Source organism: Triturus cristatus, chromosome 11 (assembly GCF_964204655.1).
Source record: "Triturus cristatus chromosome 11, aTriCri1.1, whole genome shotgun sequence".
In the NCBI taxonomy this organism is placed as follows: Eukaryota; Metazoa; Chordata; class Amphibia; order Caudata; family Salamandridae; genus Triturus; species Triturus cristatus.
This window is the reverse complement of record NC_140594.1, coordinates 655913243-655936435: the sequence shown is the minus strand read 5'-3', so window position 1 is coordinate 655936435 and position 23193 is coordinate 655913243. Positions and strand designations below refer to the sequence as shown.

The 23193-nt window shown below is 44.4% G+C and overlaps 1 protein-coding gene across 10 annotated transcripts in view; it reads left to right on the top strand.

The window, feature by feature from the left end:
- LOC146785255 (galactose-3-O-sulfotransferase 2-like) overlaps positions 1–23193 on the top strand; it is a 306791-nt gene that overhangs the window by 41818 nt on the left and 241780 nt on the right. Inside the window, exon 1 of one of the 10 annotated variants that reach the window (XM_085634190.1) lies at positions 19776–19841. The exons of 8 other annotated variants lie outside the window; for them this stretch is intronic. The gene's annotated coding sequence lies outside the window, so the exon portion shown is untranslated. Of the gene's footprint in view, positions 1–19775; positions 19842–23193 lie in introns of those variants that run through there. One more of the 10 variants, XM_085634193.1, reaches the window with a different exon arrangement.

Genomic DNA, 23193 nt, shown 5'->3' with positions numbered 1-23193 from the left:
GCGCTTTAAAAGCATTGGCTCCCTCGGTGGAGCGGGGGACATTTGCCGAAGCCCTAAGCAGCCACTACTTACTTGATTTCCCGGGTCCCGAGCAAGCCACTGTAAACGGGGTGCAAACGCTGTGTGTTTCTTCCGCCCGGCCCACGCCATCGGCCGTAGCTGGGGGAACTACAGCTCCCGTGAGCCCCTGCGGTGCAGCACACTTCCGGACACCAGCGCGCCCGGAGGCGCTTTAAAAAGCATTGGCTCCCTCGGTGGAGCGGGGGACATTTGCCGAAGCCCTAAGCAGCCACTACTTACTTGATTTCCCGGGTCCCGAGCAAGCCACTGTAAACGGGGTGCAAACGCTGTGTGTTTCTTCCGCCCGGCCCACGCCATCGGCCGTAGCTGGGGGAACTACAGCTCCTGTGAGCCCCTGCGGTGCAGCACACTTCCGGACACCAGCGCGCCCAGAGGCGCTTTAAAAGCATTGGCTCCCTCCGCGTCGCGGGACGCGCGCGGGCGGCGCCGGGCTGAGCCCGGGCAGAGGGCGGGCCGTCTGGGGCCATACCTTTAACATCCGGTATTAACCATCCCACACGAAGGTCACAAGGTACTGTGGGGAACTATTATTGTGCTGTTTAAGTGATTTGGGGGTTTGGGTGCCAAACGATACACCATGCCATCTAAGCCTACACTCCAAAAGCGTGTCCAAGGGGCACGTGCATGTGCTCCAAAACAACAAGCCATTCCAAGAGTCTCTGGGGTTAAACTTCCAACTGCAATTGACTTAATGCTCCAGAAAGCAATTGGCGTGGTCACCTCGGAAATCGAATCAACTGAGCGTCGCCTTTCTTTAACACCTGACCTTCCAGTTCTGGGGTCGCCTGTCAACCATACTGCTCAAGATTTGAATGACACATACATTAGCCAGGCTTGTTCTCCATCGATTGTAACCATACAAGACCCAATAATTTCACCCATGGTTAGTGAAGGTTTTATACCTATACCATCGAAAACCAAAGGAAAATGGAAAGCTGCTAATGTTGGTAAAAAGCCCAGGAAGACCAAGGGGAGTCCCTGCAAGGAAACTACATGTTCTACCATCCAAATTCCTGCCACTACTACTACATCACCACTCTCTCAGGCTATACCATACCCTGCTTGGGTGCATTTAGTGGTGACTAACATTATTGATCAATGTAGGACTATTATAAAGGAGGAGATGACCCCTATCTTAAAATTAGTTCAAAGTCTTTCGAAAGCACATACTGACCCTCCCTGTAATCCCAAGCCAAGCACATCTATTGCGCAAAACACCGGTCCACCTACACCCCAGCCTCTACCACTAGCCCCAGTGGTTGTTCAACGTAGGACTGGGCAATTAAAGGCAACCCAACTCCGCTCATTAACAGAGGGACCCATTACAACTACTGGTACTAGAAAATCCCCTTCCCATGTTCGTCACGTACAAGATTTGCGCCTCAATAACCAAAACCTTCCAATGCAGACTACTAATACCAATGAGCCCCTAGCCACTCCTACCATAATTCGCAAAAAATCTCTGGAAAACAAGACTGCAACCACTGCTACTAACCCTTCAACGATCAATCTTCCTCCAGCTGCATCTCCGTATGTGACCATACTGACTGGTGTCCCCGAACTTAGAGAAAGTACCAAAGAAAACCACCTTGATTTGCGTAATAAAGTCCTCTTCTGGTTGGCAAGATACAAACAGTTTCCCTACGAGATGGCTAACGAGATTCTGATGGTGAGAAGGGTTGCATGGATAGGACCAACGAGAAAAAGCCTTAGGGGGGATTGCGTGGTCATCAATTTTAGATGTCCGCAGACTAATCAAATGATTCTTGACCATCCAACACTATCCTTTGGACACCATACTTCAATTAATGCATCCCCCCTTGAATTTTTCTATCCTCAGGCTCCCAGGATTTCAGTCCCCTACCGAATCGGCTCTACATTTTCAGATATCGGGTTACCCCAAAATGTACCACATAGAACTAACTTGAATAATCCACATTTTGGAGTTCCCGTATACAATCGATTTGCTCCGTTAGAGGACGTCGATTGACTGGAAGATTCAACCGACACTGATTCAAAAAATAGGGGTTCGCTCTGCCCCCCGACAAGCGACATCAATGCTTACCCCACCCCTCAAAATAATATTGCTCCCACTGAATCCATCCCCCTCAGACCCATATTAAGAGAGGTGACAACCCACTCCTCTCTTTCCTCGCCTATTGTCTCACGACCTGAAAGAAAGAACCTCCACTTAAATAACCAACTAAAAGTCCTATCTTGGAACATCGCGGGCATTGTAAATAAACTCCTCTGCCCCGACTGGAATTCTTTTATTAACCAGCACGACGTTTGTCTGCTGCAGGAGACCTGGGCAAAAGAAGAATTTATAAAAAAGGGCTTTTTTACAGCTAATATTCTAGCCCTTGCGGGTCCTAGAGGAAGACCATCTGGTGGGTTGTCTATTTTTATAGGGTCACATCTGGGTTGTGTAACTTCTGAAATATCCACGCAATCACTTGATCTTCAATGTCTACAGCTTATGTTTCCCTCAGGTTCTGCCATTATTTTGGTTAATGTTTACTCCCGCCCTACTAAGTCAGGCAGTGAATCACCTACACTAGACTTATTGGACAAACTTATTCAATCAGTAAAAGATAAGGGCACTTTGATTGTTGCTGGCGATTTCAATTGTCAATTTGAGCCCCTACCGGGGCTCATTGACCCAATTACTAGGGAGGAAGATGAACAATGGTCCATACCGGCCCTTCAAATTCCACCTGTCAAGGCTTGGACATCATTAGCTCTGCAAATTAACTCCCTAACATTAGCTAACTCACTTAGAGCCTGCAATGGGCGCTCTCTGTCGGATCTTGAGGGTAAACATACTTTTAATCGCCCTGGCCAGACTTCGCGTATTGATTACATTATGGTTGAGGCCAAAACTTGGACGAGGGTTATGGATTTTATGATCCACCCTCGCCATGATAGTGACCACAATGCGCTGACCCTCGATCTGACTGTAGTGATGGAAAATAGTCCCACACAAAACAGTGGTAGGCCTCGACCCTTACATCTCTCTGGCGACAGAAGACGCCTTAAGTGGACGCTGATTCTTAAATCCCCTGACAAAATCAGCCTTATCTACTCGGCCACATGTAATGCCTTTGCTCAAATGTGTCAAACCTTAGACCAGGACAGTGATACCAGGAAAAATCACGTGTCCCAAATCCACACCGGGCTAGTTACCATACTGGGAAAGTACTTAAACCCTTTGACTTCTAGAAAAAAGAAAACCGCAATGGCACTCTCCTGGTTCAACTATGAATGCAGGAAGGCAAAATTAGCCCTATTGGCCACACTAAAATCTGGCGATAGGAATGCGGTCGCCATGAGTAGAATTAAATACAAGCAGACTGTAAAAGTGGCTAAGCAGAATTGGGAATATGATAAATGGGAGGACATCAAAAGAGCTCTTATCAAAAAGCACATGAGAGAATTTTGGGCAATTGTTAGATCAGAATCAAAGGAAGGCTGTATAGCCGATGATCCTAATATTGTATTGAGTCAATGGGTTGATCACTTTCAGAGTTTGTATGCTCCCTTGGCCCCCACTACTGAGGCCCCATCCCCCCCTGATGCGAATAACGAAGTCATTGATAGTATATCTCCCAGGGAGGTAGAAAAGGCTGTAAACAGACTTCAAGTAGGAAAGGCACCAGGCCTTGACAAGATTCCAGGGGACCTATACAAGCATAAACCCGAGGTGTGGACACCATATCTTTGTTTACTTTACAACGCCATTCTCCATGGTGCCCCCATTCCGAATACCTGGGCAGGTGCCGAGATAGTCCTGGTTTTCAAGAAGGGCTCCCCCCTCTTGCCTAGTAATTACCGCCCGATTAGCCTAATCGACGTCAGCCAGAAGCTCTTTGCACGTATTATTCTAGATCGAGTGCAAGCCTGGATGGATGAAAAATGAATACTAACTCCTTACCAGGCTGGCTTTAGAGAGAAGACATCCACGGTGGACCAACTTTTCCGATTACAACTTCTTTATTGGAAAACCGTGAGGGTAGAGGGTGGCAGCCTCTACCTTATCTTCGTCGATCTCAAAGCAGCTTTTGACTTAGTCCCTCGGCAAACCTTGTGGGCGGTCCTGGCTGAGATGGGGATGCCTGCCTGCCTTTTGGGGATTATAAAACGGCTCCATAACGATAATTTCGCCCAAGTTAGGTGCGGCAAGTGGGGCAATCTGACCCCAAAGTTCCCTGTTAACCGTGGAGTTAGACAGGGATGCGTCCTGGCCCCAACCCTATTTTCTCTTTATACTAATGCATTAGTGTCCCACCTGAGGGGAGTCAAGGACATCGATGCCCCCAAACTTAACAACGAGCAGGTGGTCGCACTAATGTTTGCTGACGACACCCTTCTGGTGTCTAAATCCCCCATGGGGATCCAACGCGCCCTCGATAGTTTCTTTGAATTTTGTTCCCAGAGAGGCCTTGAGGTCAATTCCTCAAAAACAAAATTTATGATATGCAACCCGCCCAAAAAAAATGGTCCTAACCCTTCTCTCAATGGTATTACCCTGGATAGGGTTACAGTCTTTGAATATCTCGGTGTCACACTTTCGGATAGGATGGAATGGGGTCCCCAGCTAGCAAAAGCTAAATTACGACTCACGCAGACTTGCGGTGGGATCCTTAAAATATATAGAGCTTCCATCTCAAAACCGATAGCACCCACCATTGAGATATATAAAGCACAAGCACGGGCTGCATCTCTCTATGGGGTTGAACTATGGGGGCACTGTCTAACCGGTGACATTGGCAGATCTGAGAACCTGTTCCTAAGGTCGTTATTGTCCCTACCACCCAGCACTCCCCTTATACCACTCAGAATGGACCTGGGAGTCAGGTCCATCCAAGACGAAATTGGTTTAAGGCCACTATTGTATTGGCGCAGGCTGTGGGCAACACCAGAGTTAGTGGATTACCAAAACGATTTAAAATCGTTATTGACCCCCCGTGGTATAGATAATATACCGTGGCTTCTCTATATTAAAAGGGAGCTTATTAGATTAGGGTTTCCTGCTCTATGGCATCATCCTGAAATAAACGCCCCTACACTCTCTAGAGCTGAATTGGCAAATGCATTTTGGTTAAATAACAAAAATATGATGCTAACCAATAATAAATTAGGCTCACTGACCATGGACTTCTTTAATACTAAAGAAGACTTCAAAATAGAGCCAGTTTTAGACCTGATGGAGCCTAATGCCTCTAGAAAACTATGTATGCAATTCAGGTATGGAACATTGCCCCTGAGAGCCTTCACAGGAAAGTGGTCGATAAATAATCTTCTTGACTGCCCAACCTGTGGAGCCTCTAGTGAAACTGATCTACACGTCCTCTTTTTTTGCCCCACATATAAACCTATCAGAAAACGTTGGCTTCTTCAACTCTGTAGGAATTTGGGGACCACACATTGTAAAGTTGCCTACAGAATCCTGAAGATAGACACATCATTACCTATAGTCTTTTCGGTATCACGTTTCTGGTATGCCGTGTGGCGAAGGAGAAGTTCCCTTTTATTGTCTAATTCCCCGGTATAATGCAACACCCATTGATTTTATCTATCATTGTTTTTACAATATTTTAATCTTTTATCTACTGTTTTAATGAATTAACTGGCAATTAATCTAATCTTTATTGTACTTACTTTTTATGAACTGCAATACCCCCTTTCTTCTTTTGTATAAATGTATGTCTTTGTGGATTGCTTATCTTTTATGGTCTATGACCGAAATAAAGATTACTTTGATTGATTGAAAACAAAGCATGCACTTGGCAGAAAGCAAGTATCAACTGCACAAGGAAACGAGAAGGTAAGGCGGCAGGACTTGGAAGGTATCAAACTAGAAACTTGAACAAAAGGAAAGTGAAAGTGAAGAAAAGCAGGCACATAGTAAAATGGTAAATACAGAAGGAGAGAGAGCTAAAGGGTGCACTAAAATTCTGCTGGCTCAGAATTCAAGGGAGCACTGCAGGTAGTGCTTGCTCTAGAACCAGGATTATCTACAGCTCAGGAATCAAGGTAGCACTGCTGGCAGTGCTAGTTCGGGAACAAAGGAATTAGCTGTAGTTCAGGAACAGGATACAAGGAATAACTGTAGCTCAGGAACTCTGAAAACAACAATAGCAAAAGCTCAGGAAGCAAAAAGTCAGCAAAACAGGAGCAATGCTACAATGACCAATGTTGGGCTGAAGATACCTGGGGCTTAAATGAGCTCACAGTGATCATATGCATCAGGTGTGAGAAGGCTAGCAGCTGCCCGCCACAGGTGTGCTGAATTCCTCCACCCATCCTGGCCTGCAGGGGTGTAGATGAAGCAGTGAGCAGGAAATTATAGGTATGGAGTTTTTAGCAAAAGCAGACTGGCTTTCACAAAATCCAGAAAGTATCGGAACTGGATGGGAATTTCCAAATAGTGCCCATGAGTCTGGAAATAAATATATAAGCATAAAGTTGAAAGTCCGGAACCTGATTAGAACACTGAAGAGTCCCACAATTTGGGCCCTTGATGATCGGCACAAGAGCGCAGGGAGTGAAATGTTACAGTATGCCCCTCCCAAGTCGGACTCCCGTTATCTGCAACTGGACTCAAAGCCTTTGCTCCAGTGAAATAGGTCTATTTCCATCATAGTTGCAGCAAAAGGTACCAGAGGACTGCTAGCAATATGTGATGTTATGGAGGGAAGAATTTATCACCAAAGAAGGGTTTGGCCCAAAATCAGTAATGTTGCGCCATAAATACTAGACACCAAAAACAATGCCACTACTGATTATCATTTGTTCAATCATTCACAACATGACCACACAAATTAATTGCTATGATCAATTGAATTTATTTCAAGAATCATTTCTCAGTTAGAACTATTTTTGTTTTTAAGGAATTTTGATGAATTTTATAACTTCACTGATTTTTTGTTATACACAGGGATCAAAAAATTACAAGTTTCCAAAATGTGTACCCACCATATAAATTACATAACATACATACAATACATATACAAGACACAACACAACATTTTTTTCTTAGGTTCTGTGCAGTTTAAACGGCAATATTATCATGGGTGCCCCTGACCACTAACTAAGTAAGGAAATGTTGACAAATTGTAACAGGGGCAATAGCCAAATAGTGACCCTACTGAGCTCATAGAATATTTTTTTAAAGAAACAAATTTCTCCGGATCAATTGGTTATGAGCATCGGTGGTAGTACATATGCAGAACACTTATTTGGCCAAGAAGAAAGGCTGTCGACGCGCTTCGAATCCTGAAAAAGTTCTTTAAGGGTTCTCCTCAGGACACAGAATGCTGAAAGAGGTCCATCTTCTGTCTTCACTCAATGAATCCCTTAAGGAAAGTCACTTTAAAAAGTCAAAGATGCTGCTATTGGTTCACTTTACTGATTTGAAGACGAGCCACTCCGCTTGGGCAAGCTTAACTCTCTGTATGTCTTTATTTCCGTGTATGTATTGAAAGGCTTTGATTTAATCCATCATTTGGTTTCGGACTCCAAATCGAGTACCATGGAGGGAAGAATAGCAGGCTGTAAACTAACAGCAGCATGCAAAGCGCAACTTTGGAACCGGAAGTTGTAGGAGAGTAGGATCTGCACCTTATGTTGCCCCCACTTTTTTTCTGATGTTTACACTGGTTTCTGGCTATAGGCTGGCTGGGACCATGCTAATCAGGGCCCCAGCCTCTCTGTTCTCTCTAAACAACTTGGAGTGCATATTAGATGCACTAGTGATTGGATACTGTGGTACCTTATGAGCCCCTAGTATATGGTACCTTAGGAACCAAGGGCATAGGTACTTCACAGGCCTACCAGGGGCTGAATCATGTATTATGCCACCCCTGGGAAGCAGACTACATCTGACACCACAGGCCTGCTACTGCAGCCTGGGTGAGGTAGTGTTAGCACTCCTCACTGAGAAATAGGTACACTATATCTCTACCTGCACACACATATAAACCTATCAGTCACCCCTAAGGCAGGCCCTATCAATCCTGAGGGCAGGGTGCTTGGTTTCCATGTGCCTGAGCAGGGCCCCTCTGCAGCTCTCAGAGTCTAGTCTCTGGGGCTGTCTGTGAATGCGGTCAAACCATATACTCTTAAGTGCATTATAACCTCGCGGTTAATGCTAACTCTGGAATGGCTGCATCAAAACATGTCATGTTTGGTGTCAAACGCTTTGGATTCATACGTCCACATCAGTAACTGGTGTGGGAGTATGATGACACCCTTCTAGAGGGATAGACATGTACCTATGGGGGAAACACGGTAGAATCCTGAAGAGCCCTGGCATCACAAAATGGATGCCACCAGTCACAGACCCTGGGCTGCCCACCTACTGCTGACTGAAACTCGCAGTGGAGGAGGCCCAGCAATAGGCATCCTGTCACAGAGAGGTGTAACCACCTCCCAGACAGGGTTTAGTGTATTAGGGCTGGGTGGGTGCACTTCTAGAGTGCTTTGAAGTCCTGCACTGGGGGAGCAGTAGGCTCTTCTGTGCATATGCCAGCTCAAACCGGTTCAGGGGCTACCTGCCCCTGCTCTGGCGCGAAACTGGACAAAGGGAAGTGGGTGTAGCCACCCACTCCCCTGACCCTCCCATAGGAGGGGTCATAGAGCTAGTCCCTCCCTTCCTTGTAGTATAAGTTAGGGAACCCTTGCCATTGCAAACTAGATATCCCTGCATGACTCTCTGAAGAAGAATCCTGGACCTTTGACGTTCCACTACCTCTGGAAGATTGAAGAATCTCCCTTGGAGTCAAGGAGTGACTCTCCTGCTTGGCAGGCACCAAAACTTTGAATCAACGGTCGCAAACTTTCCAGCTCCCGCCAGAGTCCGAAGTCCCTGCAGCCCCGAAAGTGGATTTCCTGACTTCTCCAAGGCCATCGTGAGTCCCCAGTGACGCTGAGGCAAGTGGACCCCATGAGTGACGAGGAACCGCAATACCTGGGTACCAGGCCCTATTTTTGAGTGCAACCCCTCACGACGTTCTACGAACTTGTGCATTGGACCACGTGTGGTCCAAGCCTCCAGCAAAATTTCCTCTGAAGATCAGAGGCCTACCCCGTCCCGAGTGACTGTGGGCCCCTGTTGAGTGAATCCTCTTGAGTCATCTTTGTGATCCCTTTCTGGTTGGCTTGTGGGTCCCCAGAAGACTTTTCTACAGTTCCAAAGGGCTCCCCTGGTTGCTCCAGGCTTGCCCTGACTTACCTTTGCTGGGTGAGTCCCTCAAACTTTGCTGGTCTGCACCGCTGACTTTTTACACTTTTCACAGGACTTGCTGTTACCAAGGCTTGTTGGCTCCAATCTGGTCACCAACACTGCAGTAAGCTGCAGACTTTGTAGTACATGCCAAATCCTGCTCCTGGTTGTCATCGACGCCTCCTGGCCCTCGTGGCTGAAGAGTCAAGACACCCGTGATCACCTGAAATCATCCGACGACTGTGGGCATCCAGCTTCCTTGCCCCAGGTCACTGCCAAGTGACTTTGAACACTGTCCCCTCTGCTTTCAGGTCTTTCTTCTTCTGAATCCAGCCTTGGATTCCACCGGACACTTCTTCTGTCTTTACAAGCAGCAAGACTTCTTTGGCTCCCATTGAAAACGACGCCGCGACCCGACACCAAAAGACACCTATACACCCGGCTTCCCTGGGTGAGGTTACTCCAGCACTACGGTGCTCCTGTATGTGTTGGCTCTAGAACTACTTACCCTGTAAGCGACTTGCTTGCAGACTCTCCCGAAGTATCGTAAAACTTTAAAATTACAACCGCGACTTGCTCCATTGAAGTCTATTGGGATCCGCGGCTGTGTTCTCACACTGCATGCGTCTCCCGTGGGTCCTTTACTTACCTGTCTTGGGTGGATTAGTGAGGCCCCAGTGCTTCTGAAGGCCGTAGGTCTTGTCCCTTCTCAAGTCGTTGTTCTTAAGTCTCTTTTTTAGTATATGGTCTGGTACGCCCCTAGGGCCCTAGCCATATTTGTGCTTAGTTTATTGTGAAACGTTCATTTGTGCATATGTTCCTGACTTCTAATCTCATTAAGAGATTAGTAGAGTGTGTCTAGTAATACATACATATATATTTGATATATACCTGTGTGGTGTCCTTTCATTTAGTAATTCAAGAGATTATAAGGTAAAACAAGCTGCTTTACATTCCTCTAAAGACTTAGCCTGAAGGCTGCTTTCCACAGCTACCACTAGGATAGCTTTCTTTCAAATGTTGTCTTAAACCTATCTACCATAAGAGTCGAATTGTACTGGTGCAAGATGGCCACTTTGACTAGTGACCAGCATATACCAGGCCAACTGCTCACAGAAGGGCAGCCATGCGCTCTATAAATCTGTTAAATAAATAAATAAATAAATAAATAAATAAGTGCTCTGATGCAGGAGACAGAATTGAATGCAGACTTGAAGAGTCCAAATTCAGCAATGGAGGCTTAGGAACCTGAATCAAAGTTGCATAAATTTTGGATGATGGCAGGCTGGAGTAGCACTCAGAAAATGAAGGCAGATGGACTGTAGGCTAAAAAGCAAATAGTAGATTCATAGGAGGCACAGAAGTTAAAGGTAAGCTGATGGGAAACAAAGGAGGTAACAGGAAGCAGACTTGAAGCTTTGGCCCTGGAGGAAGGCAAACAGAATATTCACATATAGGAGACTCTGGAAGGAGAACTACAGGTGGCTCAGGAGGCTTATCTGCTGAGAGTTTTCCATCTGAGTGTTCAAGAGTCTGGAACACAGCATATGCATACAGTGGAAGGTCCAGAAATTGATTAGAACACTGGAGAGTCTCACAATTCGGCCCCCTGGTGGTGGGCATGAGAGCACAGGGAGCGAATCATGACACATTAGGGCTCTGAGTGATTTAGGCATTGGACACCTTCACTTCATTACCCTGGTTTCCTAACAGTTGCAGGGTAGGTATACACAACTGGTCCTGATGAAATGCCATTGACCCTCCCGGCATTGAGGCATGAAAAATGTTGACTGCCCGTCACCTTTGTTGAAGCTGTCTTGTTGTATCATTACTAGTGCCAGCTCCCTTGCTTTTACTTTGTCAAGGGGACCACTTTACTGATAAAATTCTCCCCGATACCCCTTAGGCGGTTTCAATCGCCTACACACCACCCTAAACTTATACACTCTCTCACTCCCAAGATATGAGATCTAGCATTCACACTTAATGGTCATGGTAGTACTATAGACCCTGAAATTCTAGCTGGTTAGACTAAAAGAGACATTTGCCTTTTAGGCAACGCTAATTGTGCCCTTTCAACTAAACGTCTGCGATCCATACTATTACTGTTTGAGCCTAAGCTATGTGATCTAGCTAACTAACCAAGCAGGATCTTCAGCTCAAAGTTTGCTTTACAGGAGTCCCCTTGTTAAAGAGGTTATTGGATTTGTTAATATGTTTATAACACTGGATAAAGCCCATTCAGCCCAGAGAACAGTGGTCCTACATAAGAAAACAGATAGAAAAATTCATAGATCAGATCTCCTCTCCCATTCAAAAATAAGCAATCGGTCTGATTAGCCTTTTTCCCAGGTAATTCCTCAGCAATGTATTTCTTGTAGTCAAAATAGAGAGAGGTTTTCGATTAGTGATAAACCTATAGGAAATCAGCTCTTGGATTTGATACAGGCATTTCAAGATGTAAGGGATATATCTTTTGAGAGAATATTTAAGAGAAAAATACTTTATGGTATGCCTAGATCTCAAAGATGGTTACCTAATGCTTACAATCTATGCTCATCATCAATGATTTCTTCAATTTCAGTGAAGAGATCAAACCTTCAAGTTTTTAACTCTCCCATTTACTATTTCTTCAGCCCCTTGGTATTTCACCAAATTGCTGAAACCAGTTGTAGAATTGTTAAGGGCTTGAGGGATATGTCCAATTGTTTATTTAGACAATATTATGACAGTGTCTCAAGATCCCATGATACCACAATGACATCTGCATCTAGTTATTTCTCTGCTTCAGTATCTGGGTTTTGTCATAAACTAGAGAATTCAGATCTTTCTCCCTCAAATGACATTCCTTAGGTGTGCCATATATTCCATTTCAGCTACTTTATCTTTATTAAATTCAAATGATTCGAGCCATCAAAAAAAGACATTTGCATAGCTGTTACAAAAAATTGGATCACACTTTATTGGATAGCCAGATTGGTTGGCCTTCTGGCTTCCTCAATTCAGCCTATTTTCCTGGGTCCCTTACACTATTACACCCTCCACAGGTTAAAGATACTCCATTTAAGAACTGATCTTCCTTTCTCATCAAATTCAGCTTTCCTCTTACGTTTGTCAAGAGTTACAATGGTGGCTTGATCACATGGAAGCTTGGAATTGCAGAATCATTTTCAGCCTCATTCTGGACATTGTGATTGAAACGGATCCTAGTTGATGTGGTTGGGTTGCAAGATCTGGAAAGATAACAATAGGGGGCAGGTTGTCATTAGAAGAATGATCTCTCCACATACACTGCTTGAAACTTTTAGCCATGTTCAATTTCCAATTTGTTCTTTTACCCCTCAAAATTGCATACTTGCATCCTTTTGAAACTGGACAACATCTCTGTAGTACAATATGTTAATTGTCTGGGGGGGGACAACAAAATCTTTATTAGCAAAGATAGCCAAAAGATTTTCGCATTACTGCCGCCATCAAAACATTTCCGCTCTAGCAATTTATCCTCTTGAAAAACTGAAAAATAGCAGACTGTAACTCAAGCCATCTCAGAGATTCCAGCAAATGGAAGTGGAATTCATCATTGTTTGCTAGCCAGGGTAATGCAGATGTGGAGTCCTTGTCAAAAAAATATCTTTGCCTCTCAACTGGCATTCCAACTTCCTTAGACCTTCCGTTGGAGAGCAGATCTGTTACCTCTGGCAACAGATGCTTTTCTACGGGAATAGAAAGGCTTAAATTATGCCATCCCTCCCTTTTATGTAATCGTGAGAGTAGCCTTTCAGATCAGAAAGACTGAAATCAGAGGTAATTTTAATTACCCCTGTTAGACCTGTTAGCCTTTGGGGACGTTTTCTACCAAACTCTCTGCCTACTCCCCTCCTGTTGCTGAAATTTGTTTTTCTTGGCCTCAGGGCTCTCTGCACTTACCTCTGCTAACCGGTAGAAAAGTGCATATTCTCACTACTTAAAATATGGTAAGACTGGCATGCACCTGTTTTTCACATTTAATGTATTATATGTCCCTAGTAATGTCGTACATCATGTACACAGAGTCTATAATTTAAATGCTACTAGTAGGCTTACAGCAATTATTGTGACACCCACTTAAGTAGCCCTTTAAAACATGTCTCAGGCTTGCCATTACAGCTTTTAGCACAGTTGTAAACGTTCAACTCAACCTGACAAAATAAACCTTTTGCTTGGCTTAACTCTCTATCTTTAATATGCATAAGTTGCCTCTAAGGTAGGAACTAAACAGCCCACAAGGAAGGGCTTGTTGTATTTAAAATGCTGGACATATATTTTGAAGTCTTAATGTCCTGGTAGTGAAAAACTCCCAAATTAGTTTTTCAGTACTGTGAGGCTACCTCTCCCATAGGATAACATTGAGTTACCTTATTACATTTATTATGTGAGGACATTTGTTTGAGAACAGGTAGAAATGTCATGGTTGGTTTCAAAAGAATTGTAACTTAAAATAATATTTAATGGTAATGTAAGATTTCAAGTCACAATTCTGAAAAGGCCACTTTTACAAAGTTCACATTTTCTTGTCCTGACCACTTAGTGCCAGCAGCCTGTGTCCTCGGTCACATGACTGTGATTATAGTGGTAGTTGGATTTGTGTATTTTTCCCAAACAGTGAGGCAAAGGGGAGCTAGATGTTGGCAGGATGGGAGGCTGTTCCCTGCCCTACTTACATTTGAATGGGGCTGGCTCTAACATACTCGCAAAGAACTTGCCACCAGTCTTTTGTCACCGTAGACCTCTTAGAGCGTTGGCAGAGAAGGAAAAAAATTCAGATCCAGGTGTAGAGGGAAGTCTAGAAGGTTCTCCCACTTCAATAGCCCACACCTGAAATACATTCTCTACCCTCAGACCAAATCTTCAGTACAATCCTGGCCCTGTGGAGGACACTCAGAATCCCTGACTTGTATATTAGATGACTGCCCTGCTGCTTGAGGCCTGCTTTGTATGTCAGAGGACTGCCTTGTTGCTTGAAGCCTACCTTGTACCCTAAGAGTACTGTCCTGCTGCTCGAGGCCTGCCTTGCTGCTTGAACCCAGAACTACCAGAGTGACTCTAAGAGCAAAGTGGCTGGTCTCCTGTTCTGAGCTACAGGGACACAAAAAGCTCCAACATGAACCCTTCACCTTGACCCTGCCTGAAGTGAGCCCTGCCCTCCAAGTGGTGCCCATCCAGTCCTTGGCCCTTGGAAGTGGTGCTAAAAGTGTAAAAACAGCCAAAAACAAAAACTTAGGACTTAATTAAATGTCCAATAAAAAGTGGTCTGAGAACCGACAGGAGACCCGGATCTACCTGCTCGCTAATCCACCCAAGGTGCATTGCTGGTTGGCCCGACTTTGCGGTAGCTTCGACTATATTCTTCTCTGCAGCAGTTAATGTAGTTCAGAGGGAACTTTTTGGAGGCTATCCAGCCTCGTGGAACCTTCATCGGCCACAGTCTGCAGCTTTTTCTCGCTGGAGATTTTTGAGTTCCAAAATAGTAACAAAGTTCGAACGTACAAATTTTCACCCCGACGTTGCCAGTGTTTCTGCAATGACAATATCTCCTTGGACATCACCAGCTGCCTTGTCCCACCCAACGCAACCTTCTCAGACGTTTTTTCTCCAAATTTTCCTCCAAATCCGACAATAATCCAATCCAACTTGTGTATCTAAACTGCACTCCATTGCAGTCGGCCATACCTTTCGACTTTGCCCCAGTCTCGCGTGACTAGATGTCTGCGGTTGGCGCTTTAATCTTTTAGGCACTACTTTTTACTAAAAACAAAAAATTCATAACTTTAGGTACACTGATTCATTGTTACATTTCTCTTTGTTCTTCTTAATTGGTGTAGAATTCTTCTTGTGTTTTCACTTTTATACTGTTTGTGTGCTGCATAAATCCTCAAAACGGTGCCTTTAAGTTAAACCTGACTGCTTTTGTGGCAAAAACAAGAGGGTTAAGCACAGGTTTATTTAGTGACTTTTTGTGGTCCACCCTGACAAAGATTGTGGGTGTTGCTTGAGAAGGGTTCATACCTTTCTCAGCTAAAAACCCAATTTCCTACGACCTCTCTTTGGGGAACTCAGAGTTGGTTCCAAGTTCTCCTGGAATTATATTGTCAACAACCGTAGGTTCTTCCAATATTTGTATCACTAGTTCAGTACCCATTAGATCACCCTCATCCTTTATTTCTCAAAACCTGTTGTGTCTAACAGCCTGGAGATTTTCTGGGGATGCTAAAAAGTGCAAGAGATGAATTCAGGGATGGCAGCACAGAAGCTGGGGCAAGGTCCTGGAGGTCTGTAGGCGAGGAGGCAGCTAATGGTGGTTTTGCCATTGGTTTAGAGTTGTAAGTTAAGGTGATCCATGATCAGGGTGGTGTCATCTATGGTGATGGGACATGGATGGTTTCATTGTGGATGATGGTGAATCAACTTCTGTGTTTGTTTATGCAGTCTTGGTGGACTATCATGTAGCCTTCAGGGGTCACTGAGGCAATGTCAGCCGTGGATACAAGGTTGAGCCAGGTCTCAGTGAGGAAGATGACGTCGGCGGGGAGGGAGGTGACGGTGTACCAGATATCATGGAGTGTTTGTTGAGTGATTGTGCTTTGAGCAGGCAGCAGGGGAGTTGTTCTGAAGCGTTTGTGTTCAGTTCAAAGGTGGGCGTCATGCAAACAGGTGCTCAAGCATTGCAAGGGAAGAGACAGTGCTGTGCAGAAAAAAGGCCCCACCAAACTTAAAGAGGTGAGGCAGCAGTTGTTGTTGTGGAGTCTGGGGTCCAAAGTTCAGAGCTCGGCAGCAGTGTATCTGTGGGCAACAGGAGAGCCAGGGTTCCTTGCGCTGGGCATGGTCCAGGCGCGGACGGGCGTGCCTTTGAAACTCCTTTGGCGTCTTAAAATGTAGAAAGTTGACACTGCAGGATTCAGATTATCACCTTTAGGATAAATATTAATTTCTTTTGTATATCCTTAAGATCCAGTCTTTCCTCCCACCTTGGCCAGATGGATCAGGTGGATTTCATCTGAAGCCATCATTGACACCTCTATGTTTTTGCCTATTTTGTCAGAAGGGCAATTCTAAATCCTTTACTGTGGGTGCACTTTTAGAAGATTTCATCCACATGGCTGACTGGTCATCGGATTTCATGTTTAAGGAATTCTATTATAAACCTGTAAGTAATCCTTTTTAGGTCTCGTCTACGCAGCGTGCATGAGCTGCATAGGAAAAAGACCTTTTGGAATTGATTCGCTTTTCGACCTAAAAACTTGTACGCGTTGCATTGTTCTCAATGGCAATGCGTGCACGTTTGGCGATTCCCTTGCGGGAGCGAGCTTTGCAACCATATGGTGCCCCTGCTCGCTCTCGAAAGGGGAACGCTGTGTGTGTGTCTGATCACTTTCACTTTTGCCCACTGACCTTTTGTCAAACTTTTTTTTTTTTTATTTACTTTTAGCACGAGGCGCGTGCGCTTGTTCTGAGTTTTATTGAAAACAGTCACTTTGTAGTTAAGGCAAAATGTTGAAGCCTTGGGTGTGTGTTGAGCTGCTGTGGTTTATTTAGCATTTCGCTCACTGACTGCACCTTCTCATGGAATCCATGTGGCCTTAGCGATGTTTAATATTACATAATTACGGATTGTGTACCCTCTCCGGAGCCCTCCTCTCTCTTTTTGCACGTATATGTTTGTATAGAGCAATGTCAGTAACCTACACACACACACGTATATCAATGTATACGTAAAGTGTGTACAGGGCAGCAGTTTCCTAGTCGATGCCGGCGCGAATCTGTAGGAAAGGAATGCAGATGATGGCTTTTGGTTCAAACGCAGCCCGAGGCTTTGCACAAAACATAAGACGTTTTCCATTACTTTCTCTTGCCCAGATGAGCAGCCGTGAACCCTGCTGTCGGGCCCGCTCCACTTCATTAACGTCTGTTTTTATTGTCTAGAAAGATTGTATCTCTTCGAAGCCATTAATAGGCCATGTGATTCCATAAGACCTGGGGCCACAGTCCTTGGAAGACCGCGGGTGAACGTTTCACCCCCATGCTGTCTGGAAAATGTAATATATCGATTTCACAACCTCGGGCTTAACTCAGGCAGTACCGCCTAAAGTCTGGTTATCTTTTATACAGGGGCTCACTGTGAGCTAATTCGCTTCTAGGCGCATGGTTCCCAGCTAAGATCCGATTAAGGGTGCTCCATGGGGACACCAGCCTTCCAGCCCCACGCGACTTCACGCAAGCTTTGATTCTCAAACGATTTTCTGTTATATTGTGAGTAGTCGTGGATTGAGACCAGAGCCATGGGAATTCTGCAATTCGGCATGCGTGGCGTTTACCGCATAGTTATCGATTTGCCACATAATCCATCACCAGTTGCATACATGATGATTATAACAACAACAACAAAAAATTCTATCCAAACTGACCAAATGTTACTAATTGTAATATTGTAATTTACAATGCCAATCGCTAAAACTCGCGTCACTGCGAGACCTATTGCATTGCAAAGGCTTGTTCTTTAATTGTTAATAAACTTTAAACTTTGCATAATCTGAAGTCTCCGGTACTGTCAAAGAATCAAAACTTTCATTGCATACATGAACACAGTGGCAGCGGCACAGATTGGGGGTAGGGGCAGGGCGAGGGGGTTAGAGGATTGAAAATAAGAAAAAAACTTACCTTACCGCAGCGTTGTGATTGGTCTGAGTGCTGTGGTTTGGCGCTAAGCCAGGGAATGAGAGCCTGGTCATGGTCTCCACCCAGGCTGTAATTCAGCCTTGGTGGAGAACATGCAAAGTGTTCATGAATGTTTGGCTGGACCAAAACAGCCGGCAAAATATTCATGCACACTTACAAAGTGTGCTCACGACTCCCTCTGCTCCTGTCGTCAGACCAGCCCCGCCCCGGCCGGCCCAGCAAAGCTGCCACAGCAGGAAAAAATTAAATGATAAATAATCTTGAGTTATTATCATTTCATTTTTCCTTTATTTCACTGCTGCAAAGCGGTTGGGTGATGCTCGTCCGCCTCAGCGGAGGAGCCGCCACTGCATGAACAAGAATTCTCAATTTAATTCAGTATTCGGATGTGAAGATTATTACATTCTATTATGTCAATTTGTTTATTACTATAATCTCAACTTCATTCTTTACCCTCCCTATTATGTAAGTAATTCAATGATAACAGTTACTAGGCACTTTAATATCATTGATGCCTTTAGTTTCAGACCAAAAGTAAGAATACCTCTCAAGGTTACAGCTTCCAGATGACGTTACAAACTCGCAGCGAGAACATTCAGATTTCTATTGGGCATTATGATTTATATGGACAGCTCTTTTTTTGATTGGTTATACTACTTGGCATTCCTGTGATATGGCATTATATTGTTTTCATGCATACATTGTATTATTTGATGAGTTTTTAAGTGACTGTTGGGAGTAAAAAGTGAAGAGGAAACTGCCTAAACTTCTTCTCTGTATTGCCTAATAAAATAAAAAATTAAAAAATCTTGTTCACGTATGCTATAAAATGTTTGATTATCCGTGCAGCATGTAACAAGGCTGGGAGAGTTGGTGCTGCAAAAGGCTGCAATGGGAATGGTGGCTGCTTTAATATGAGCACTTTGATCCTAACATGCTGGAAACCCAGCATATCTGGGAGACTACACATTTGGACACTGACAATGTGGCCTCACTTTGAAGCTATATTTACAGTGGTAACATCTGGAGTTTGAAAGTCCTCCTCTGAATGCAGATTGGCTGATTTTCTGCCAAACCCAGAGTGGCTCCTCCCAGTGACAGCACATTTGGTAATGGAAGCCTCTGCAGCGGAAATGTTAAAATGTGGCAGATTTTCAACTGCCACTGTGATGAAGTAGTTAAATCTGCTGCAAAGGCTTTGGATTGGGTGGAGGCAAGTGAGCAACGGAGCGGTCTGAAGGGGCTGTATTTCTGCTTTGTCCATGGGAATTCCGGAAATTCTCTCATGCCACTAGTATCAGTTCCGGATTACCAAATAGGCAAAGTATGCACCGGCCTATGGGCCCCACTCTTTTTAGGTGCCCGCGACAACGGATAAAAATAAAATTGATTTGATCTTGAGATAAAATTATAATCAAACTTTCTTAAATTGTTTCCTAAAGATAGAAAAAAATAAATCAACTCAAAGAAACAAAAACTTTACATTAAAGACTCTATAAATGGTTGGCAAATTAAAAACGCATTAGGAGACAAATTGCGCTGAAAAGGGGCGGAATTTCGACTGCCTGGGGGCCTCCACAGGGTTTAATCCGGCACAGGCTAGTATACAAAGAATCGAATGAAGGCTTTGGTTCATATATCCAGACTCCTGCGTAATGTACAAAACACCTTAGTGAAACTAGAGCTGAGGGGAGGCGACAGCCTAGACTGAGGTATTTCAGACAGGTTATGCTGTAGGCTGAGGCTCCTGAGAACATTTCACTTCATCTGCGAGAGAGCTTGAGTGAATTTGCACTCCTGCTGCCGGACTTAATTTTCTTTGGTAAGTCTTTAGGTTGCTGGAGCTTGTTGTGAGGTGAGTGGAAATTAGGCAACGGTCATGGGGAGAATTCGTCTAGATTGAGCAAGTGAACATTTGTGTCAGATTTGCCGTATTACATACATTGCATGGGGTGCAAGTGACATCTTGAACCATATTTGCACTGCGTGAAAAGGCAAATAGGTAACTTGCACTTACCAGACTAAAAACGACATTTTACACTAGTTAATACGAGGGTCGATAAAAACGTCCTTTTAGAATTGCAGTAGTGCAGGCTGTGGAAACTATTAATGGTGAAAAACTGCATCTGCAAGAGTGCAATATAGCTCAGATAATAATCCGCACCAAACAAGGTAGGGCGTGTGCAGCAAAGTTCAGTCGTGGTTTCCCGTTTATGCACGGAGATTTTCTTAAAGAGCCACAACATGTCACCTCACTGCCACTTAATAGCACGTTTTTTGGGGTCCTATTTAGTTGATAGTTTTAGGTAAGCAATTTATTGTACAGTGTTAGTCAGAGCCACTGTTATTGTGCAGCAGGAGAGGCCACATTAAGTGGCAGGGTTAACTGAATTATGCGGCAAGAAAAGGCAAATTATGTAACGGAATGAGACACATTCTGTGGTAGTATTACCTCATTATTTTGTCACTTTTCCACATGTAAATAGTCGCGCCTCCTGGAGGGAGTGCTGCAGGGTGGTGGGGCGGGGTGGACGGGAGAGGGGCAGGGTGGGGGGTAGTAAACTCCGGCATACGGCCAACCGGAGTTAAGTACATAAATAAATAATAAAGCAGATTACATTGCACGCGCTGCAACACAAATGGCGTTACAGTTGGCGCAATGTAATTCATTTTTATTTATTTATGTAATTTGCTTTATTTATTTATTTATGTACTTAACTCCGGCCAGCCGTATGCTGATGTTTAATCCCCCCTGCCCCCCCCCCCCACCGCCCCGCAGCACTCCCTCCAGGAGCCGCGACTGCATGTAAACACTATCTGGGCATAGGTTTCACTTCATTAGACCAGTCTGGCACCCAAACACGTCAATAAGCAACAGAAAGATGACCAGTCAACCTTTGCAAAGGGGCAGTCCCTGCACAGGAACACGCGTTGCTGCATTTTTATTCAGTCACGGCTCCTGGAGGAAGTGCTGCGGGGCGGGGGAGGGGCAGGGTGAGGGGTAGTAAAGTTCCGTAAATGGCGTTGCAGCACGCACAATGTAATTTGTTTTATTTATTTATTTATGTACTTAACGCCGGACGGCCATATGCCGAAGTTTACTACCCCCCACCATGCCCCTGCCCCGCACCACCGCCCCGCAGCACTCCCTCCAGGAGCCACAACTGTTTTTAGTAACTTTTGATTTGTTTAAATGTTGTTAAAATCTGTAGATTATGCAAGAGATGATAGGTTATGTGGCATATTCACCAAATCACATAATTCTCGTGGCCCAGCTGTTATTATGAGAACATCAATCGCAGTGTTGGCTTTTCAGAAAACCCTGCAAGCCTGTTTCTATGTTCCACTTCTATTGCTTTTTGCGATGGCTACAATGAATCCCACATTGGAAGTTCCATGTAGTGGGTAGACAAATAACAAGTTATTTTGTTGAAACGTTGAAAAAACACACAGGATAAAGCGTTTAAACCCATGGTCTTTTCTCTGTTTGTTGAGTTTCTCCTTTGATGTGTCCTCGGGCTTGGCTTTGAGGGGGAGGGATGGTGTCTGGACTGCCTGTGGGTTTAAAATGCTGGCCTTTGAATATGGCTGAGCTCTGTGGTGGTCTACCTAGTGTGAGTTATGCTGTGCTCTGAACGAACTCCTGCCAAAGGCTCCTAAGTCGTTTTTGCTCTCGGTAGGGCTAGGGTCTGATCTAAAAACGGTTCCTCAAAACTTTTTCTTGGTTTTTGTTCTGTTAAGCAGTCTTACAGAGCAAAATAATACAACTTTTTGGTCATTACATGGTTTGGATTCAATTCATGCAAGTATTATGCTTCAACTAGTGCTCCCACCGATCAGGGCAATTACTTCATAATCCATTTGGCCATATTTTGCTACATCCCACCAAAATATCAAGGGAAGCCAGAGTGTCACACCTCATGGGTCTGGGCTAAACCTGACTGGCACCTGTGCAGTGCTGAGCAACATTTTCGGCTGGACTCGACAGAGCTGTTTACAGTGCTGGATTTGCATATGGGGGGGGGGGGGGGGAGCTTGGCCTCTTCTCTGGGTTGTGCTGGATTGGACTCTGGCCAAGGGTGTGCTAGGCTGGTGTCTAATGAGCCGTTGAGGTTTGTGAAGCGCATTGAGAGGGCAATGTTCCTCACAAAGCTCAGGCGGTGAATCTGGGCTGCAATCTAGGTAGCATACAGCAGCAGACAGGTCCTGCTTGAGATAGAATCTAAATTGGACTGGACTCCAGACTGAGCTCAATTCCTGGATAGACCAGACTCCATGATGGCAGTTGGTGGTGGTCAGGGCTCTGGGCGGGGCTGTGTTCTGACAGAACTGTAATCTAGGCAAGGTCAAACCTAACCTGGACTAGGTTCAGGGCAGAGTGGGGCTCATGGGGGTCTGGATCAGCTGTGGGCATTCGAGGACTCTGGACTGAACCACACTGAGGTCGGTTTAAAGTTAAGAATAGGTCACGCTTGGCAGCAGGGGGTAATGCTAAACACCTATTTTATAGTGTAGATGTTAATGTTTATTCTTCTCCCAGTTTGGGCTGCATATTCTCCATCTTCACTCTAAAGCTTACTATCACAATCAATCCTCCAACACATATCGTAGCAGCTAAGTATTCAGACCAGCATCTCCGCCTGACTAATGTGATTTAGCTACACCTATACTTTTATGCTGAACTAGTGATTTTCTCCCAAATTATGTGCTGATCCATTAATTACTCCGTTATTATTTGGAAGTGTTTGGTTAGGTAGTATTTAGATTTGGGATTCTATCATTTTGTTTTACGTTTTAATGCTTAAGTGCCTTCATTTTTTACCAGCAGATGTCAGTGTCGCCTCATCTACTCTTTTCCATTTATTTATTTTTCAAGCAAGAGAGCATCATACATATATGAAAAAAGCAAAGGTTACAGAGGTATTATAGTTAGGTTGAGGTATTACCCACACAAAACCATAGCATTCAGCAGTTTTAGTTATACTTATAGTTACACCTGTGATAAGAAACTAAACCTCATGGCCTATAAATATATAGCACCACAAGTTAGAGCTTTTTTCAATAAGAATAACTGCTGAACTTCTATGGTCCTGTGTGGGTAAGACATGACCCTAACTATAATGTCCCTGAAATCGCTTTTTTTATTCAGTGAATTTGAATGTTTTTTTTATGCA